The sequence below is a fragment of the Somniosus microcephalus genome, chromosome 2 (assembly GCF_052327205.1).
Source record: "Somniosus microcephalus isolate GS21.2 chromosome 2, FLI_Smic_1.0, whole genome shotgun sequence".
In the NCBI taxonomy this organism is placed as follows: domain Eukaryota; kingdom Metazoa; phylum Chordata; class Chondrichthyes; order Squaliformes; family Somniosidae; genus Somniosus; species Somniosus microcephalus.
In genome coordinates, this window is record NC_140988.1 from 350,476,299 (window position 1) to 350,497,633 (window position 21,335).

At 43.1% G+C, this 21,335-nt stretch overlaps 1 long non-coding RNA gene across 1 annotated transcript; it reads right to left on the reverse strand.

Annotated features, from left to right (window-relative positions):
- Nucleotides 1-1,863: 1,863 nt before the first annotated feature.
- Nucleotides 1,864-21,155, reverse strand: LOC147123685 (uncharacterized). Its single transcript, XR_015080565.1, has 2 exons — nucleotides 20,947-21,155; nucleotides 1,864-2,058 (listed from the first exon to the last, which is right to left on the reverse strand). It is a non-coding gene; the product is annotated as an uncharacterized LOC147123685 (long non-coding RNA).
- Nucleotides 21,156-21,335: the final 180 nt, after the last annotated feature.

Sequence of the window (21,335 nt, forward strand, 5' to 3'; positions counted from 1 at the left end):
AGCTATTAAAAATGCAAATAGAATATTTGGATTCTTAGCCAGCACAGTAACAGAACAGTAAGCCTATAGAAGTTGTGCTCAGATTTTGCAATGGACTGGTTAAAGCACAATTTTTGTATTCAGTTATGGCCACAAGATAGATATGAGCCTGAAAAATACTGTTGGCTTTGTTCGTGGATGAAAGCTTAAGATGTGCGATGATACCCCTGTGTTACTTATTTTTGTGGAGGCATTAACTCATTTAAAATTCTAATTTTAAAATTCTCATCCTTGTTTTTAAGTCCCTCCATGGCCTAGCCCCTCCCCATCTTTGTAAACTCCTCCAGCCCTAGAACCCTCCGCGATCTCTGCGCTCCACCATTGGCAGCCGTGCCTTCAGCTGCCAAGGTCCTACGCTCTGGAATTCCCTCCCTAAACCTCTCCGCCTCTCTACCTCTCTCTCTCCTCCTTTAAGACGCTCCTTAAAACCGACCTCTTTGAACAAGCTTTTGGTCACCTGTCCTAATATCTCCTTATGTGGCTCGGCATCAAATTACAGGAAACTTTCGATTTACCGGCACCTAAATAACCGGAAATCTCGGTTAACCGGCAAAATTCAGGAGTAGGTTCAGGTAAGTTTTATTACTTGCCTTCCTCCATTTGTTGCTGTGCAAGGGTGTGGCTGCAGCTGTTGCTAAGCTACAGAGACGCTTGCAACTTGTGGCCATTGTTCTGAAGCTGTTGCTAAGCAACAGGGTTTGTTGCTTTATACGGAGCTCTCAGCTCTGTATCTTTTACTATAGCGTTCGGTTATCCGGAATTTTTGATGAACCGGCACCACGTCGGTCCCGTCCATGTCGGATATAAAAAAGTTTCCTGTATGTTTGATAAACACTCCTGTGAAGCACCTTGGGACGTTTTACTACGTTAAATACGCTTATATCAAGTTGTTATTGTTAAAATAAACAGGTTGGCATCTGTGGTAAAACAGCAAAAGAATGACTGACAGATGAACACATTCAATTTGGGCCACACCAGGAAGACAAACCATTGCTAGAGATGTGCTGACTATTGGCACAAATAACAATGCAATAGTGCAGATTCTCTTAATATAACCCTCAGATTATCTTGTAAATCCAAGAAGACCACACTGAATACTGACAAGAAAGGAACCATTCATTGTTTGGAATTGAGCTTGTTTATTATTTAAGTGTCTGCAGACACAGGATTGCGATCCCTGCTGACAAAACCCCTGTCCAGTCCATAATAAACAAAAACAAACAATCCAATTCACACCTTTATCAATAGCTTACATGGCTGTGAGGCAGAACAACTCTGAGCAACCATTTTATAAATGTAATAATGCAGATAGAATTCACCTTATACCTGGGTTGTTGGAGCCTTCAGCACACACATATATCAATCTAACATGACAAAATTCTTGTGCCTATCAAACTGAAGGGGGAAAAATAATTGCTTTCAAAAACCAAACATCCTCTAAGGGATAATGCATGAATTCTATCATTTGTATTTCTCAAAAACCTCGAGGAAAAAAACTCCAAGAAAATAATTACAGAGTAAATTTAAAAGTTGCTGATATAACGCTCTATACATAACAATTACGAAGATTCTTGTATTAACAACGCATTGATTTTTAGGTCAGTCTTTCTATTCTTTTGAAGTCTAGAGTTGGACCTGAATCTGACTTCCTTTTGAGCTTGTATAAATATGGAGAAAAACCTTATGTCCCATGTTATTTTGTGTAGAGCTGGAATGTCCTTGACACATTCAGTGGAAAAGAAGATGTGAAAGGAAGACAAGCTGTTCTCAACACTATGCTGATGACTCCAGTTCCTGTTGGGAAGGGCACTATGATCACGGGACTCCCATTAATACAGTGTTTATTTCAGAAAACAAATACGTTTGAACAAATTTTTTAGGGTCATTTTTCTACCTCCCCTCTTGGTTTTCCTGAAGTTGTGGAATGTAGGAATGCCAACACCTTTCTGCGGTCTTGTCCATAGGGCAATTTTTTTTATTTATGAGCCTGAACAGGAATTGTTGGTAAGGTATTGACTCCTAAAGGGAGGATGAAATAACAGAAAAAATTATAAGCAAAGACACACACAAAACAGACATTTTGCACCAAGCATTACTGTGATAAACATGGATTTTTGCTCACGGTGAATTTTTAATTGATACGTAATTTGTATTGCTAAAAACAGTATGTAAGGGGTAAACATCCAAAGACACAAAAAGCATCTTTTCAACAGAAAGCCATCAGCTTAAATCAGATGAGTTGTGTGGAAAGGACTACCCAAGCTATGCGTTTCGAATGTCTAACACAATGGTTGTCTGAAGGATTCATTTGTTAATCAACCCAAGGCTGTTATTTGCAATCACAAGCACCTTTGCCATTGTCAAAGCTTGGTTATACATTTAATATAGCTCGCTGACCATTCGATCTAATGTAATTATGAGTGATGCTTTTCTTCAGAGTAGCAACGGTTCCCGACCTGGACTAGTGGCTTTAATTGACAGCTCTGTCTGAAACCTCGGACAGGCATTTTGGTGGTCAGAGACCTTCTGTACAGCATTATATTGGCCACTCCACAGACAACTTCAGTCAGTGTTTTTAGGTCTGTAGCCACAGCCAGGGGACTGGATGTTCCTTAAAGATTTGGGCCAGTGTAGCAAGGGAACTAAGTTAGATTCTGGCTATGGTAAGTAAACCTTTTTTTAACGTGTATGTTTAGAACGAGAAAGCAAGTGATGCCTTTATTACTTTTATGTATCAGAGGGTAGAGAAATATATATTTCACTGTGTTCTACTATTAACTGTTCATTCATCTGTCTGATGTAAATTAAATCATTATTGGTTCAAAAACATTAGCGTTTGCTTTAGTAAGTGAATATCCAGTCTGCTTTCATAGACCGCTAAAATTGTATGGCAGCAGGTGACACATTGCAATAGTTAGTGTACAGAGTAAGGGTTCTTTGCTATGATCCCTGGGTCTTGCTGATGTTTAACTAGATATTGGGCAGAAAGGCGAATTCCAGGTCATAGGGAAGCGAAGTCCACTTATGGGAGTGGGCGGTGCACTGAACCCAAGAATTTATCCAGTGTAATAATCCAACAACATGACAAACACTGAACAGTGGTCATGTGCAGGAATCCAGGATTTTTTTTCTCCTCCATAACCTGGAGAGACAAACCAATTGGAATGCCCTTGCAACTCCTCAGCAGAGATTGGTTGACTTGGGACAGCAGGGATTGACCTTCAACCTTCCTGATCTAGATTGCCCAGTACCACACTGAGTGTACTTGCATATAGAGCCATCAAGAGTCCTCTGTGCTTTTCTTGGTTTGAACTACCTGAAGTCCTTTGTCATTGCTCACTAGGTTAGATTCTGGCTATGGCAAGAAAACCTTTCTTTAGCATCTATTATGAGAAAGCAAGTGATGTCTTTCTTATTTTTATGCATCAGGGTTGAGAAATATATCTTTCACTGTGTTCTACTATTAACTGTTCATTCATCTGTCCGATGTAAATACACAGTCTGAGATCTGGAGCATGGTTGAGATATTTAGCTGCTGAGGTGAAGCTCTGTTTTTTTTTTATTCGTTCATGGGATCTGGGCGTCACTGGCAAGGCCAGCATTTATTGCCCATCCCTAATTGCCCTTGAGAAGGTGGTGGTGAGCCGCCTTCTTGAACCACTGCAGTCGTGTGTTGAAGGTACTCCCACAGTGCTGTTAGGGAGGGAGTGCCAAGATTTTGACCCAGCGACGATGCAGGAACGGCGATATACTTCCAATTCAGGATGGTGTGTGACTTGGAGGGGAACTTGGAGGTGGTGGTGTTCCCATAAGCTTGCTGCCCTTGTCCTTCTAGGTGGAAGAGGTCGCGGGTTTGGGAGGTGCTGCAGAAGAAGCCTTGGTGAGTTGCTGCAGTGCATCTTGTAGATGGTACACACTGCAGCCACGGTACGCTGGTGGTGGAGGGAGTGAATGTTTAAGGTGGTGGATGGGGTGCCAATCAAGTGGGCTGCTTTGTCCTGGATGATGTCGAGCTTCTTGAGTGTTGTTGGAGCTGCACTCATCCAGGCAAGTGGAGAGTATTCCATCACACTCCTTACTTGTGCCTTGTAGATGGTGGAAAGGCTTTGGGGAGTCAGGAGGTGAGACACTCGTCACAGAATACCCAGCCTCTGACCTGCTCTTGTTGCCATAGTATTTATGTGGCTGGTCTAATTACGTTTCTGTTTGACCTGACCAAACCAACCCAGACCAGACCAGGACTAGCCTGGCCTATCCCTTTGAAGCCACTGCTTAGATGCTTCCTGTGGGGAGGTGGTCTAAATAGGCACTGGCCCTAAGATTAATTAAAGGTTAATTCCTCAGCGAAATTTCTGTAGATTGTAAACTGCTTGTAAGTCATTGGTCCCTGTCATTGGGTAGAGGCTAGATTATCAAGTTCAGCAAAGCCTGTCGGAAATGACTGGCTTTCTTTCTCTTTGGTTTAATACTTTTTACATTTTTGAAGTATAATGGATGTGTGCCAAACTTAAGATATACATCCAATATATTATATTTACTATTCACCGCCTATGGTGTTGTACACAGGGAGAAGTTGAGCTGGTTGGAGCATAGGAATTTTTTTTTCAGTACAGCTTGAAGAGCTGAGAGATGCAAAACTGAGATGCTACAGTGCCACCAGTGGCGGGAGGAGGTTTATACAGCGTGACAACTTTACATAAACAGTTTCCACTGTAAATCTGGACATAGGGATTTATAATGAAAAAGACTGTCAGGAGTATCATAAATGTAAGATTTTTAATATATCGCTAGTGGATCTCCCGTGGCTTTACAGACAGGGAGTCAAGACCAAGTACAATCTTCAGGTAAAGCAGGGTTAAAGACTGGGGATTATTGGACCGCCTATGTAAACTTGTCACACTTTAATGACACAATTCTGCCAGTGCTGGTGCAGCAATGCCTCTACTGGCAGGAGGATATAATTGCAGTGTGACAAGTTTACAGAAGCTAGTCCCATCATAAATGTGGGCATTGAAATTTCTAACAGATACAATTGACAGAACTGCCCAAAAACACAAGATTTTTATTATTTAGATACTTCCCCCCACCCCCCCCCCCCTTCCAAGTCTCTTACTTTACTTCCAACATGATACTTTTCAGCGACAGGTGATACTAAGCTGGGATCTCTTCCCAGCTACTATTATTGACTGGCCAATAGGAGACGCTGTCATTTAGGTACACCCATCTCGTTTGCGCTTCAAAAATGTTGTAACACTTGGCTATCACAATGGATTTTGTCAGATGACATGCCGAACGCCTGACAAAACTCATCACAGCCAGATTCTATTGATGGTCAGCCCAAAAATTTGAACAAGCAACAAGTCAGGGGAATCATTAAGCTATCTCGTCATCGATCAAATTCTGTTCATTCCCTGCCTCCTCTCCCATCGTCCTTTATGCAGGGAGCCTGGAGCATCTTTATACCTGCAATTAGTGCCAGACAGCAGCAGGAGGCATGATTTAACTGGAGCAAACTGATCTCCACTTGTTTTACTTCCTCGCTGGAGATAGAAAACGGGCAACATGTGAACTATCAAAATTGCCCAACAAAAGCAAGTAAGTTGAAGTGCCGGGTAGTGCAGAGACCTACATTTTGCAATCAGTCCACTTGCACAGTGGTATGCATTTAGATGGGGCTGATCACTTGGTTGATCATGTATTATTTACCTATATAAAAAGTAAGTAACTTAAAAAAAACTTTAAATAAAACTAAATGAAATATTAAAGTGCTTTTTTTAGAGCTCATTATCTGAATAAGTAATCTTGTTATGAAAAGTAAAATTGCAGGGTTATCAGCTTTAAGAGAGCATGACCACAATCAAACAACAGGGTGCTTGACATGATTCATTCCCTGGTTTATAGCATTGACTGGAACAGGTACATAGGCTAGCGATTGAGGTCAAAGTATATTGAGAAATTTGTGTTACACATTATGAGATCCATCCTTCCTAGTTAGCATTTAAATAAGACAAACTGCAAAAAACATTGAATTGCTGGCATTTGAGTTTATTTGCCTAAAGATGGGGAATTAGGTAGTTTTTATTTCAATGCTACTAAACATGAATTGCTCCATATTGCTCACTCACACCATCGCCTGATCTACTTGGTGCTTTATTTTCTGACATTCCCTGCTTCCTGATGTGTACTTTCTGTCAGAGAGCAAGTCATTTAATTTCTAAGGCTTTTAATCTATCCTTATTTGATTAATACAATGTAGGCTAGCGCTACTATGCATCAGTGTTTACTAGGGAAGAGGACTTTGCCAAAGCTGTGGTAAACAAGGAGGTTGCTGGGATACTGGATGAGATAAAAATAGATGAAGAGGAGGTACTAGAAAGGCTGGCTGTACTTAAAGTATTTAAGTTACCCGGTCTGGATGGGATGCATCCTAGCTTGCTGAGGGGAGTAAGGGTAGAAATTGCAGAGGTGCTGACCACAATCTTCCAGTCCTTCTTAGATACGGGGGGTGGTGCCAAAGGACTGGAGGATTGCAAATGTTACACCCTTGTTCAAATAAAGAGAAACCTGGCAAATACAGGCCAGACAGTTTAACATCGGTAGTGGGGAAGCTTTTAGAAACAATAATCCGGGAGAAAATTAACAGCCACTTGGACAAACATCGACTAATAAAGGAGAGCCAGCACAGATTTGTTAAGGGATAATCGTGTTTGACTAACTTGATTGAGTTTTTTGATGCGGTAACAGAGAGAGTGGATGAGGGCAGTGCAGTTGATGTTGTGTATATGTGTAATGATCAATAACATGTCATTCTATAGTGGACACTAGGTGGAGCCGTAGAGCTGTGTAGAGCTGTATATAGCTGTATGTATAAGACACTACCCAGCTGTATGTATATTAAGACTACATTACCCATGAGGCACTAGGCTACCCACAAGGCAGCAGTCAAGATGGATGCCTCTACAGATACTGTACCTAGTCCACATGTGCTCAATAAAGTGTCTAGCAAAAGCTAGCTGTGTTCATAGTAAGAATGTCTATTTATTAATGAACATAAGATGGTACCAGAATGGTGAAGATCTGCTGAAAATTGTGAAAAGCGACATGGAGAATTTGAAGCCACCAGAGCGTTTGAAACTCACAGGAAATATCGACTACAATTGGCAGACTCTTAAACAACAATTCGAACTCTACATTGCAGCCATCGGATTCAGTACGAAGCCAGACGCAAGGAAGATAGCGTTGCTGCTTACGGTTGCAGGCCCACAGGCGATAGAGGTATTTAATACATTTGTATTTAATCCAGAGGAGAACAGAGAAAAATTAGAAGATGTGCTAAAAAAATTTGATGCACATTGCTCTCCCAAAAAGAATGAGACCTATGAAAGATACATCTTCCGTTCTCGGACACAGCAGCAAAATGAGACTTTTGATAGCTTTATAACTGATCTGAAACTGAAAGCACAGACATGTAATTTCTCTGAGCTCAAAGCATCCATGGTTCGTGACCAGATTGTGTTTGGTATTCATGATAAAAAAGTCAGGGAATGTCTGTTGAGAGAAACCGAACTAAATTTGGAAAATGCTGTGAAAATATGCCAAGCCAGCGAGCTAGCTCGAAAGCACGCGAAGACTTACAGTGAAATCAATAATGATGCGATTGTAATGAGTGATAATGCTGCTGTCGGTGCTGTGTCCTACAAGGGGAAGAAACGTGGGCAGAACAGAAATGAAAAGCAATCAGAGGATGAAATTTTTAATTGTAAACGCTGTGGTTACAAACACCAGTTAAGACAATGCCCAGCGTTTGGAAAAATGTGCACAAAGTGTAATGGAAAGAATCACTTTGCCAAACAATGCTTTTCAAAAGTACAAACTAAGAAAGGGCAACGAGTTAATGTAATTGAGGACACTGATTTAAGTGAGACATTTTTTGTAGGAATAGTGTCATGTGACAATATCAAAAAGGATACAGAAAATGTGCAGCCCTCAGAAATGGACAATGCTGAACATAAAGTTAATGCAGTAAAAGAGGACAAATGGATGATCCCACTGCAGGTAAATGGAGCATTAGTTACCTTGAAACTAGACACTGGGGCAAAAGCAAACTTAATCAGTATGAGTGACATTAACAATATGAAAGAAAAGCCCAAAATACAGAAAAAGTCAGTACTACTGAAGGACTATAATGGACAGAAAATAGATAGCTTAGGTGTATGCAGACTTAAAGTGACAGTCAAAGACAAAATGCATCATCTCATGTTTTCTGTTGTGGCTGAAAGACTTGATTCACTACTGGGTGACAAAGCTTGTGAGGACTTAGAACTGGTCAAGTCTACCGTATAAACTGTACCATAAGCAGACCAGATGACTCAGTGGATTCTGTAGTGAATAATTTCCAGGATGTGTTCAAAGGATTTGGAGTTCTACCATTCACTTACAAGATCCAGCTAAAGGAGGATGCTCAGCCAGTGGTACATGCTCCACGAAGAGTTCCAGCACCCCTGCGTGACCGGCTCAAGAATGAACTGGACAGAATGACCACACTAGGAGTCATCAGGAAAGTCGAAGAGCCAACAGACTGGGTTAACTCCATGGTATGTGTAAAGAAAAAGAACAATGATCTAAGAATATGCATGGATCCAAAGGACTTATATGCAAACATAAAACGTGAACACTACCAGATTCCCAAGCGAGAAGAAATCACCAGTGAAATGTCAGGTGCCAGATACTTTACAAAGCTCGATGCCTCACAAGGATTTTGGCAACTAAAACTGGATGAAGAGAGCACCAAATACTGTACCTTCAACACACCATTTGGCAGGTATTGTTTCCTCAGAATGCCTTTCGGGATAATATCTGCATCTGAAATCTTTCATAGAGCGATGGAACACATAATTGAAGGTCTGGAAGGAGTTCGGGTCTATGTTGAGGACATCATCATCTGGGGCTCCACACTGAAAGAACACAATGAAAGACTGACTAAAGTGCTACAGAGCAGACGCCGGAATGGACTGAAGCTCAACAAAGCCAAGTGTCAGTTTGGCGTCCAGGAAGTCACTTTCCTAGGAGATAATCTATCTGGTAAAGGAATAGAGCCAGATATGGAAAAAGTAAACGCCATACTCAAAATGCCCCGACCCACTGACAAAAAAGGAGTGCTACGCATCATGGGGATGATAAACTTCATTGGAAAGTTCATTCCTAACTTGTCAGCCAAGACAGCCTGTCTGCGAGACCTGCTACATAAAACAAATGAGTTCGCATGGACAGAAAGACATGAACAAGAGTGGATAAACCTCAAAACAGTGCTGACAACCACACCTGCACTCACCTTCTTTGACCCAACAAAAAGAATCAAAGTGTCAACGGATGCATCAAAAGATGGCCTAGGTGCGGTCTTGCTACAAGCAGAGGGTGAAGATTGGAAGCCTGTTGCCTATGCCTCCAGGTCTATGACTGATACTGAGTGTCGATACGCCCAGATTGAAAAGGAATGTCTAAGTTTGGTAGTTGGACTAGAAAAGTTTCATGGCTACATATATGGACTTCCCACCTTCACAGTTGAGACAGACCACAGCCCTCTGGTTGCCATCATAAAAAAAAACCTGAATGAGATGTCTCCAAGGATTCAATGACTCATGATGAAGCTGCAAAGATATGACTTTGAACTGATCTACACACCAGGCAAATACATAGTGTTAGCAGATGCACTATCCCGAGCACCCACAATGAGTCATGTGAGCTCTACTGAAGAAGACGTGGATGCTCATGTGAGTATGGTCACTGCTGCGCTGCCCGTGTCAGACACAAAATCAAAGCAAATAGCAGAAGAAACAGTAAAAGATACAGTATTACAAACAGTAATAGAGAACATTCATCATGGTTGGCCAAAAGGTTCCTGTCCAAAATATTTTCACATAAGGTCAGAATTGAGTGTCGCAAGTGGACTATTACTAAAACAGAACAGAATAGTCATTCCACAGGCTCTACGTCAAGACATGCTCAAAAGGATTCATGAGGGACACCTCGGAATTGAAAAATGCAAAAGGAGGGCAAGAGACACTGTTTATTGGCCTGGCATAAATAAGGACATTGAGAACATGATAGGCAAATGTGAGACATGTCAGAAACACCAAAACAAACAAGCAAAGGAACCAATGATAGTAGCTGACATACCAACAGCACCATGGCAAAAGGTTGGTATGGACCTTTTTCATTTAAATGGTAAAGACTATCTAATAGTGATTGACTACTATTCTAACTATCCTGAGATGGCACTGCTCTCAAGCACCACAGCAAGCAGTGTCATAATGCATGTGAAATCCATCTTCGCCAGACATGGAATTCCCAGGATTGCCGTTAGCGACAATGGTCTGTGCTTCAACTGTAAGGAGTGGCAACAGTTTGCAGCACATTATGACTTGCAGCACATCACATCCAGTCCTTTGTATGCTCAGTCAAATGGTAAGGCAGAGAAAGGTGTTCAAGTTCTCAAGCAGCTACTGAAGAAAGCGACAGAAAGCAAGTCTGATCCTTATCTCGCCCTGCTGAGCTACCGAGCCTCACCTTTAGACTGTGGTTCTTCACCTGCTGAACTACTAATGGGTCGCAAGTTGCACACCACGCTACCCTGCTGTGCAAAAGAACAGCAAAGTGAGGAACTGAGACAGAGACTTCAACTGTTAAAGCTGAAACAGAAATCATACGATGACAAGTCATCCAAAACTCTAAAACCATTGACAAGGGATGATGTTGTCAGGGTTGAGGATCCAGATGCATGGAACAAGAAAGCTGCAGTTCTTGAGGAAGTAGGACCAAGGTCATACACTGTTAGAACTGAGGAAGGACAGATTCTCAGGAGGAACCGCCATTCCCTCCTAAAAACACAAGAGACTATTCAAGACCAGATTGATGACAATGCCGCAACTGCATCTTGTCATTCACTGCCAGAACAATCTCATGAAGACACATCAGACTTACCCGTGTTGAGAAGATCCACACGTGAAGTAAAAAAGCCTGATAGACTTAATCTTTGAGTAAAATGTAAAGCTTTGAAAATGTGTTGACTGTTTTGAAAATGTTTATGTTTATAGAGCACGAACAAAAGTGTTACTGATATTATCTTTATTGTTTTCTTGAAAGTTGATTGATATTGATTTTGTTAAACCTCAAAGGGGGATGTAATGATCAATAACATGTCATTCTATAGTGGACACTAGGTGGAGCCGTAGAGCTGTGTAGAGCTGTATATAGCTGTATGTATATAAGACTACACTACCCAGCTGTATGTATATGAAGACTACATTACCCATGAGGCACTAGGCTACCCACAAGGCAGCAGTCAAGATGGATGCCTCTACAGATACTGTACCTAGTCCACATGTGCTGAATAAAGTGTCTAGCAAAAGCTAGCTGTGTTCATAATAAGAATGTCTATTTATTAATGAACATAAGAATATGGACTTTGAAAAGGCATTTGATAACGTACAACATATTAGGCTTGTTAGCAAAACTGAAGTCCATGGGATTAAAAAGGGCAGTAGCAGCATGGATACAAAATTGTCTAAGGGATAGAAAACAGAGAGTTGTGGTGAATGGCTGTTTTTTTGGACTAGAGGGAGGTATACAGTGGAGTTCCCCAAGGTTCAGGGTTAGGACCACTGCTGTTCTTGATATACATTAATGACTTGGACTTGGTTGGGGCACAATTTTGAATTTTTAAAAATGTATTCATTCATGGGATGTGGACGTTGCTGGCAAGGCCAGCATTTATAGCCCATCCTTAATTGCCCTTGAGAAGGTGGTGGTGAGCCATGTTCTTGAACCGCTGTTCTTTGTAGTGGTTTGGTACAACTGAGTGCTTGCTAGGCCATTTCAGAGGGCAGTTAAGAGTCAACCACATTGTTGTGGGTCTGGACTCACATATAGGCCAGACCAGCTAAGGACAGCAGATTTCCTTCCCCAAAGGACATTAGTGGGCTTTTATGATAAACCGGTAGTTTCATGGTCTAGCTTTTTATTCAACTGATACTAGCTTTTTATTCCAGATTTATTTAATTAACTGAATTTAAATTGAACTCATGTCTCCAGATCATTAGTCCAGGCCTCTGGATTACTAGTCCAGTAATTCATCACCAGTTTGCAGATGATACAAAACTTGGAAGTGTAGTAAACAGTGAGGAAGATAGTAATAGACTTCAAGAGGACATAGACAGACTCGTGGACACATGGTAGACGAAATCCAATGCAGAAAAGTGTGAGGTGATACATTTTGGTAGGAAGGATGAGGAGAGACAATACACAATAAATGGTACAATTTTAAAGGGGGTGCAAGAGGAGAGTGACCTGGGGGTGTTTGTGCACAAATCTTTGAAGGCAGCAGGACAGGTTAACAAAGCAGTTAATAAAGCATATGGGATCCTGGGCTTTATAAATAGAGGCATAGAGTACAAAAACCAGGAGGTTATGCTAAACCGATATAAAACACTAGTTCGGCCCCAGCTGGAGTATTGTGTCCAATTCTAGGCACCACACGTTAGGAAGGACATGAAGGCTTTGGAAAGAATACAGAAGAGATTATCTCGAATGGTTCCAGGGATGAGGGATTACAGTTACGTTGATAGACTGGAGAAGCTGGGTTTGTTCGCCTTAGAGCAGAGATGGCAAGAGGAGATTTAATGGAGGTGTTCAAAATCAGGATGGGTCTAGGCAGAGTAGATAGAGATAAACTGTTTCCAATGACTGAAGGGTCGATAACGAAAGGGCACAGATTTAAGGTGATTGGCAAAAGAACCAGAGGCGGCATGAGGAAAAACTTTTTTACGCAATGAGTGGTGAAGATTTGGAATACACTGCCTGATAGGATGGTGGATACTGAGTCAATAGTAGCCTTCAAAATGGAACTGAATACTTGAAGGAGAAAAAAGTGCAGGGATATGGGGAAAGAGTGGGGGAGTGGGACTAACTGGATTGCTCTTCGAAAGAGCTGGCGCAGACTCGATGGGCCGAATGGCCTCCTTCTGTGCTGTACTATTCTATAATTCTAAGCAGAGTTGCATGTATTTTAAAATCTTGCATTTTGGAATTTAATCACTGCATCCTCTGTGAGAGATTTGGATCTTTATTCTATGCTCAAATGCTTGCATTTATTTGCCAGACAGGGTCGTTCAGGCAAAAATATTAGAATGTTCAAAATGCATGTGAATGCTATAATGGGAAAGAACACTAAAGGGATGAATGTAAGAAATCACACAACACCTGACTTCACCTGATGAAGGAGCAGCGCTCCGAAAGCTTGTGATTTCAAATAAAGCTGTTGGACTATAACCTGGTGTTGTGTGATTTCTTACATTTGTCCACCCCAGTCCAACACCGGCATCTCCACACCATGACTAAAGGGATGAGTTGCAATGGGCCAAATGGTCCTTTCCTATCACTGACTTTTTCTTCTGTTTTCAGGTAAATTTCAAATTGGTGGCTTAATTACCTACTGCAGAGAAAATACTTCATTAGACTATTTTTTTGATATATATAAATGACTTGGATATTGGAATACAGAGTAAAATTTCAAAATTTGCCGATGATACCAAACTTGAGGAGTAGCAAACAGTGAGGAGGATACCAATCAACTGCAACAGGACAGAGAAAAGCTAGCAGAATGGGCAGACAAGTGGCAGATGGAATTTAATACAGAGAAGTGTTCTCTCGGTTGATTCCGGAGATGAGGGTGTTGACTTATGAGGAAAGGTTGAGTAGGTTGGGCCTCTACTCATTGGAATTCAGAAGAATGAGGCGATCTTATCGAAACATATAAGATTGTGAGGGGGCTTGATCGGGTGGATGGGGGGAGGATGTTTCCACTGATGGGTGAGACTAGAACTAGGGGGCATAATCTTAGAATAAGGGGCTGCCATTTCAAAACTGAGATGAAACTTCTTCACTCAGAGGGTAGTAAATCTATGGAATTTGCTACCTCAGAGAGCTGTGGAAGCTGCGACATTAAATAAATTTAAAAAGGAGATAGACAGTTTCCTAGCTGATAAGGGAATTAGGGGTTACGGGGAGCTGGCAGGGAAGTGGACGCGAGTCTAGGTTCAGATCAGCCATGATCCTATTGAATGGCGGAGCAGGCCTGAGGGGCCGTATGGCCTACTCCTGCTCCTACTTCTTATGTTCTTATGTGTGAGGTGATGCATTTCGGCAGAAGGGAGAGGGAAAGGCAATATACACTTAATGGCACAGTTCTAAAGAGTGTGCAGGGACAGAGGTACCTGTGAGTTAATGTGCATAGGTCCCTGAAGGTGGTAGGACATATTGGGCCAGAAATTCGGGTCTCCACGGGTGAGTACGCGCTGTGTACTCACGCATAGGGCCAACGAAAGTGCCGGTTTCGTGCATGCACTGCACATGCGCTAGAAACTGGAACTTCCATTCCCTTGAAGGAAGGGGTTCACAGGTCAAACGCGTGCGCCAGAGAGGCAGCGTGTACGCCTGGAACTTCCGATTTAAAAAATTTTTTTTTTTTTTTTTTTACAGGTTTCTCCGTGCGGGTAAGTCCCTAGCAGCTGCGCATGAAAAAAGCAGTCGCAAGGCCTGCTTTTAACAAGGTAAGAGGTTAATTAAGTAAAATTAAAACATTTTTCCCACAGGTTTATCATTTTAAAATACCTTAAAGAAACGTAAGTTTATTTTTAGCCCCGTTAAAAACTTACATTAATTTTTTCAAAAATTTAAATTTTTGTTTAAAATAGTTAATTTATGTAATTTATAGTGATTTTAAAAATGTGATTTAAAAAAAAAAATTATTTGAAGTTTTACTTAAGTTTTGGGACCAATCTCTATTCATAGATTTGACAGGTCTTCCTGTCAAATCTATGAATGGAGATTCCCTGCTCCGATTGGCTCCCCATGGCCCACGTGATCCCAGGGGACGCTGCGAACTAACTTCGCCGCTGGGATACGCAAGCACTGCACACCGGCAGCTGGAGGAGGCCCAGGATCGGAATCCCACACGGCCCCACAGCACAACGGCAGGGACAGGCGCGCTATGTAAGTGCAGGTCGGGGGCTTGTGTCCGCGGGAAGCCTCCGACCCGAATTTCTGGCCCATTGAGAGAGTGGTTAGCAAAGTATATGGGATATTTGGCTTCATAAATAGAGGTATTGAGTACAAAAGTAGAGAAAGTTATGCTGAACCTTTATAAAGCTTTGATCAGGCCACAACTAGAGTACTGCATCCAGTTCTGGTCACCACACTTTAGGAAGGATGTGAAGGTCCTTGAGAGGGTGCAGAGGAGATTTACCAGAATGGTTCCGGAGATGGGGGATCTTAGCTACAAGGACAGGTTGGAGTAGCTGGGGTTGTTCTCCTCGGAGCAAAGGAGGTTGAGGGGAGATTTGATAGAGGTGTACAAGATTATGACAGGTTTGGATAAGGTAGACAGGGAAAGGCTGTTCCCATTAGCTGATGGTACAAGGACTAGGGGACAAAGATTTATGGTTTTAGGCAAGAGATACAGGGGGGATGTGAGGAAGTTCTTTTTTACGCAGTGAGTGGTAATAACCTGGAACTCGCTGGCGATGAGGGTGGTGGAAGCGGAGACGATCAATGATTTCAAAAGGAAATTGGATAGGCACTTGGGGGAAATAAACCTGCAGGGCTACGGGGATAGAGTGGGGGAATGGAACTGACTGGATTGCTCTACAGAGAGCCGGCACAGACTCGATGGCTGAATGGCCTCCTTTTGTGCTGTGTGACTGTTTGGGGTGATTTTGCCAATGGGGAGCTTTTGGAGGCGGGACTCCCACTAGTCAGATTTTAGTCCCGTCTCCATCGACTTCTGGCCAACCCACACTATTTTCCCTTGATTGACCTTGTTAAGTCCACCCAGTGGGCTTAGCAGGCCAATTAAGGGAAAGCTGGTTACTGGTGACGTCAGCGAGTGACGTTTCATCTGTCAAGAGCTTTTGACAGATGAATTGTCACCATTTGACAGCTCTGTGAAGCTGTCAAACACTGACAATCTGTCTGCTAATTGAGTCTTTACTCAAGACTCAATTAGAAAGCCTTCCTGAGCAGAAAGCAGAAGGCTGATGCATTTGAGAATGCAGCGGGCATTCTGCTTTCTCTGCCGGTGACATGAGGGACTCCTGAGACCTGAAGGGATGAAGCCTGGAGGAGGAAGCAAAGGTAAGTAAAGCTTTTAAAACACTCAAAACTCAACTCACACACTTATCTCTGTACACACACCTGCACACCGGACATCTCGGCCCCTCTGACCCCTGCAGACCCATGGCTCACCTCGCTGACCCTGGCGAGGTTCGGCGCCGTCGGAAAACCCACACTTTAGGTGGCAAAATAGGGATTATGCCATTTTCCCGGCAGTCCCACATCCAAACCCCCTCCCCAGGGCTGCCAAAATCGCCCCCTAGGACCCTATTGGAGGGCACAACTGTTGCTGCAATTCAGCATTCAGATACAACACAATGCGAATCAAAAGTTAAGCCTGAGAATTGGATAAAATCTGTCCAGCAAATAATTTTGATTGGAGTGAGTACATGTTCTTAAGCATGCACTTTATTATTCAAACCTGAATTACAGGGGTAGATTTCCCCGAACCTGTCGGGAAGAAGGCGGGACGTCCCCTTTCGGGTTTTTGACCCGCCTACTTCGACGTCCGGCCAATCCACGTGATTTTCCCTTGATTGACCTTGTTGAGCCCACTGGGCGGGCTCAGCAGGCCAATTAAGGGCCACCTGGCAACAGGTGACGTCACAGACTACAATTTCATCTGTCAAGAGTTTTTGACAGATGAAATATCAGCGTTTCACAGCTGTTTGAAGCTGTGAAACAGTGACAGTCTGAGTTCTACCATGAGTCATTCTGCACAGACTCAGTTAGAACTCTCACCGGCACTCAAAGCTGAAGGCTGTCACTTTTGACAGATCGCAGCCGTTCAGCTTTCAGTTCCGGCTGAGTGATGGGCTCCCGACGGCTACAGGAAGAAAGGCTGTGAAGGTAAGTAAAAGTTCTTTACACACTTTACACACACCAAACACACTTACCTTTACACTCATGCACCCATCACTCACCTGAGCACCGACATCGTGACCCCTCCAACTCCTTCAACCCGACGGCCCGCCTGCTCTAACCTGGCGTGGTTTGGAGCCGTCGGGAAACCCACACGAGAGCCCTCAAAATAGGGATTAGGCTAAAATCTGCCTGTTAACAGGCAGTTAATTGGCACTAATCCCTTCCCGCCTGGTTTCGGCGGGTCCCAGTGCAGGGTGGGTACCCGCCGCCCCTGAAACTCACGTGGGGCGGGGTTTTGGGCGGGATGGTGTTGGGACCCAGAAATTCAGGATTTCCCCCCCCCACACGCCTGAAACCCCGCCTGACGGCGCCACGAAAATCTAGCCCGCAGTGATTGCATTCATGAGTCATTTGTTCAAAAGGAAATTTGTGTCTGTTGGAAGAGAGGCAAGTTATGTAAGCAGTTTACTCTGGGTTTTAACCATGGAGAGATACCATATAAAACTTTGTTGGCAAGGGAACCCACACAAGGGGTTCAAGAGGGCATCTCCCGTAACAGTACAGAGGTAAGGGAGGAGGTGAAGGTTTGACATAGGATACAATGTAAATACCTGTAAAGGTGAAACACAAATGCCAATAAAGACAAAAACAAATGTATAAAGTGTAACAAAAAATATGCTTCAACTACCAAACCCCCTGTGGCATTACTCACTGTATCTTGGACATTACACTGTAGCAAAAGTGTTGCATATGACCACTGAAAGGATTACAAGAAAGGACTTGCATTTATATAGCGCCTTTCACAACCTTAGGACATCCCAAAGCGCTTCACAATGAATTACTTTTAAAATGTAGTCACTGTTAGTATGTAAGGACATGGAGCAGCCAATTTGCAAGGTCCCACAGAGAGCAATAAGATACATTCGTGAGCCAAAATATGTACAACTTAACCCATGCATGGCAACCGTGCTACACTTGGACATCATCGTTGAGTTGTTGCCTGTTTGTATTCGCAGTTAAAAATCCTGGCTCCTACCTAATGTTGCTGTGCAGGAAATCTGCTGAAGGCGGGAATTCTCGTGATAGTTTTGCAAGATCAGGAATTATCATCCACACCAGATTTCCATCTCCCGCCCGACCTACCTTCCTCAAAACCTACCCTATTAACACAACCATCCGTCAATTCTCCTGAATCCGCTACAATCCGGTCCATTGCTCACCAATCTGAAGCGCCTCAGGGTGTTTTATTCCATTAAAGATGCTATACAAATGCAAGCTGTTATTATTATATACATGATTGAATGTGAAGTAACCTGCAGCTTAAGTTATGACAATCCATGCTTCGCTGCACTATCAGTGTAATCACGTCATAGAATTATATAGGGCCATTTCTCAATTGTCAGCTTTTCTGAAGCGGTCATTATTTTTGAAGCTCTTTGTCAGCCTTTGCTAATTTTCCAGATTGGCATGTGTGCTTAGCAGCGGCAGTTTTTGCAATATTTAGCACAGTGCAAAACTGGGCAGTGGAGGGGTAGAGATCACAGTGTAAGTTGTGAGGTTTTCTTTGACAATGATGAAAATTAGTTGACAACGTTAATACTTAATGCATCTGCATCATACCAAGGGCCATAAATATAAGCTAGTCACAAATAAATCCAAGAGGGAATTCAGGAGAAACTTCTTTACCCAGAGAGTGGTTAGAATGTGGAACTTGCTCCCACAAGGAGTAGTTGAGGCGAATAGCACAGAAGTATTTAAGAAGAAGGTAAATAAACACATGAGGGAGAAAGGAATAGAAGGATATGTTGATGGGGGTTAGATGAAGAAATATGGGAGGAAGCTCGTGTCAAGCATAAATACCGTCATAGACCGGTTGGGCTGAAAAGGCCTGTTTCTGTGCTGTAAATACTATGTAATAAGTCTTGCTGCAGTTGTACAGGGCCTTGGTGAGACCACATCTTGAGTATTGTGTGCAGTTTTGGTCACCTTATCTGAGGAAGGATGTTCTTGCCATGGAGGGAGTGCAGCGAAGGTTCACCAGACCGATACCTGGGATGGCAGGAATGACGTATGAGGAGAGATTGGGTCGATTGGGCTTATACTCGCTGGAGTTTAGAAGAATGAGAGGGGATCTCATTGAAACTTATAAAATTCTAACAGGACTAGACAGACTAGATGCAGGAAGGATGTTCCCGATGGCCAGGGAGTCCAGAACAAGGGGTCACAGTCTAAGGATAAGGGGTAAGCCATTTAGGACAGAGATGAGGAGGAATTTCTTCACCCAGAGAGCGGTGAACCTGTGGAATTCTCTGCCACAGAAGGCAGTAGAGGCCAATTCATTAAATATATTCAAGAAGGAGTTAGATAGATTTCTTAAGGCTAAAGGGATCAAGGGATATGGGGAGAAGGCAGGGACAGGGTACTGAGTTTGGATGATCAGCCATGATCTCATTGAATGGCGGAGCAGGCTCAAGGGGCCGAATCTTCTATGTTTCTAAGTCATCTGTGGCTCAGTTGGTGGCACTCTCGCCTCCGAGTCAGAAGGTTGTAGGTTCAAGTCCCACTTCACAGGGTCTTGAGCACATAAATCTAGCCTGACACTCTAGTACAGTACTGAGGGAGCGCTGCACTGTTAGAGATGCCGTCTTTCAGATGAGACGTTAAACCGAGGCCCTGTCTGCTCTTTCAGGTGGACATAAGATATCCCACAGTACTATTACAAAGAAGAGGAGAGTTATCCTCAGTGCCCTGGCCAATCACTAAAAAACAGAGTAGCTGGTCATTATCACATAGCTGTTTGTGGGAGCTTGCTGTGTGCAAATTGGCTGCTATGTTTCCTACATTACAACAGTACTTCATTGGCTGTCAAGCGCTTTGGGACATCCTGAGGTCGTGAATGAACATAAGAAATAGGAGCTGGAGTAGGCCATTTGGCCCTTCGAGCCTGCTCCGCCATTCAATAAGATCATGGCTGATCTTCTACACCTCCACTTTCCTGCACTATCCCCATATCGCTTGATTCCCTTAACATCCAAAAATCTATCGCTCTCTGTCTTGAATATACTCAACGACTGAGCCTTCACAGCCCTCTGGGGTAGAGAATTCCAAAGATTCACCACCCTCTGAGTGAAGAAATGTCTCCTTATCTCAGTCCTAAATGGCCGACCCCTTATTCTGAGAACTGTGACCCCCTCCCCGGTTCCAGGGGAAACATCCTCCCAGCAGCTACCCTATCAAGCCCTGTAAGAATTTTAAAGGTGCTATATAAATGCAAGTCTTTCTTTTCTATTAAGTGGCGAAAAATTGTTCAACACAAAATTAATGCTGGTGCAATGTAGAAAATTCCAGACCGACCACTCCAAACATAGAAACATAGAAGATCGGAGCAGGAGTAGGCCATTCGGCCCCTCGAGCCTGTTGCGCCATTTAATGAGATCATGGCTGATCATTCAAATTCAATACCCTGTCCCTGCCTTCTCTCCATATCCCTTTAGATTGGCCATGATAAAAAAAAAATTGGCCCTTAGTGTTAGGGGGGATTAAATACGTGGGGTTATGGGGTTACGGGGATAGGGCTTGGGTGGGATGGCTGTCGGTGTAGGGACTGGGTGCTAGGGTTTGGATGATCGGCCATGATCTCGTTGAATGGCGGAGCAGGCTCGAAGGGCCGAATGGCCTGCTCCTGCTCCTATCTTCTATGTTTCTATGTTTTCTTGAATATATTTAATGAATTGGCCTCCACTGCCTTCTGTGGTAGAGAATTCCAGACAGGCTTGCTGTTCCTCTAAACCACTTATAAAATGGACAATTCAGGGAGGGGAATGTGGTCCTCCTGGGCCAGCCCTGAATCAAGCCACGCCCCTCCCTGTCACTCACCTGCTGGATCAGTCCCAGCTGCTCCTTCACATGACGCCATTCGCTTCATCCGTTATTAAAAGCACGTCATCGAGAACGAACTGAACCGCCCCCGTCACCAGTTTCTTATCAAACATATTACAGAATAAAAAAGGGTTCCAGCCAGAGACCGCTTCAATAACGATAAATTAAATGTTATCAACACGAATAATAACCTTCCCCAATCACCAACAACCTGGATAAGCACCGCCTCTCCGCGCGCTGATTGGCTGGAACGCTCCAGAGCTGAACGTCCATTGGTTTATTGATACGTCAATTAAACGACAGGCTAACATCCGGTTTGTGGAATGGGGGAGGGGGTAGCGATAGATTTAAAAACAAGGCTTAGATGGTAACCAACGGAAACGACG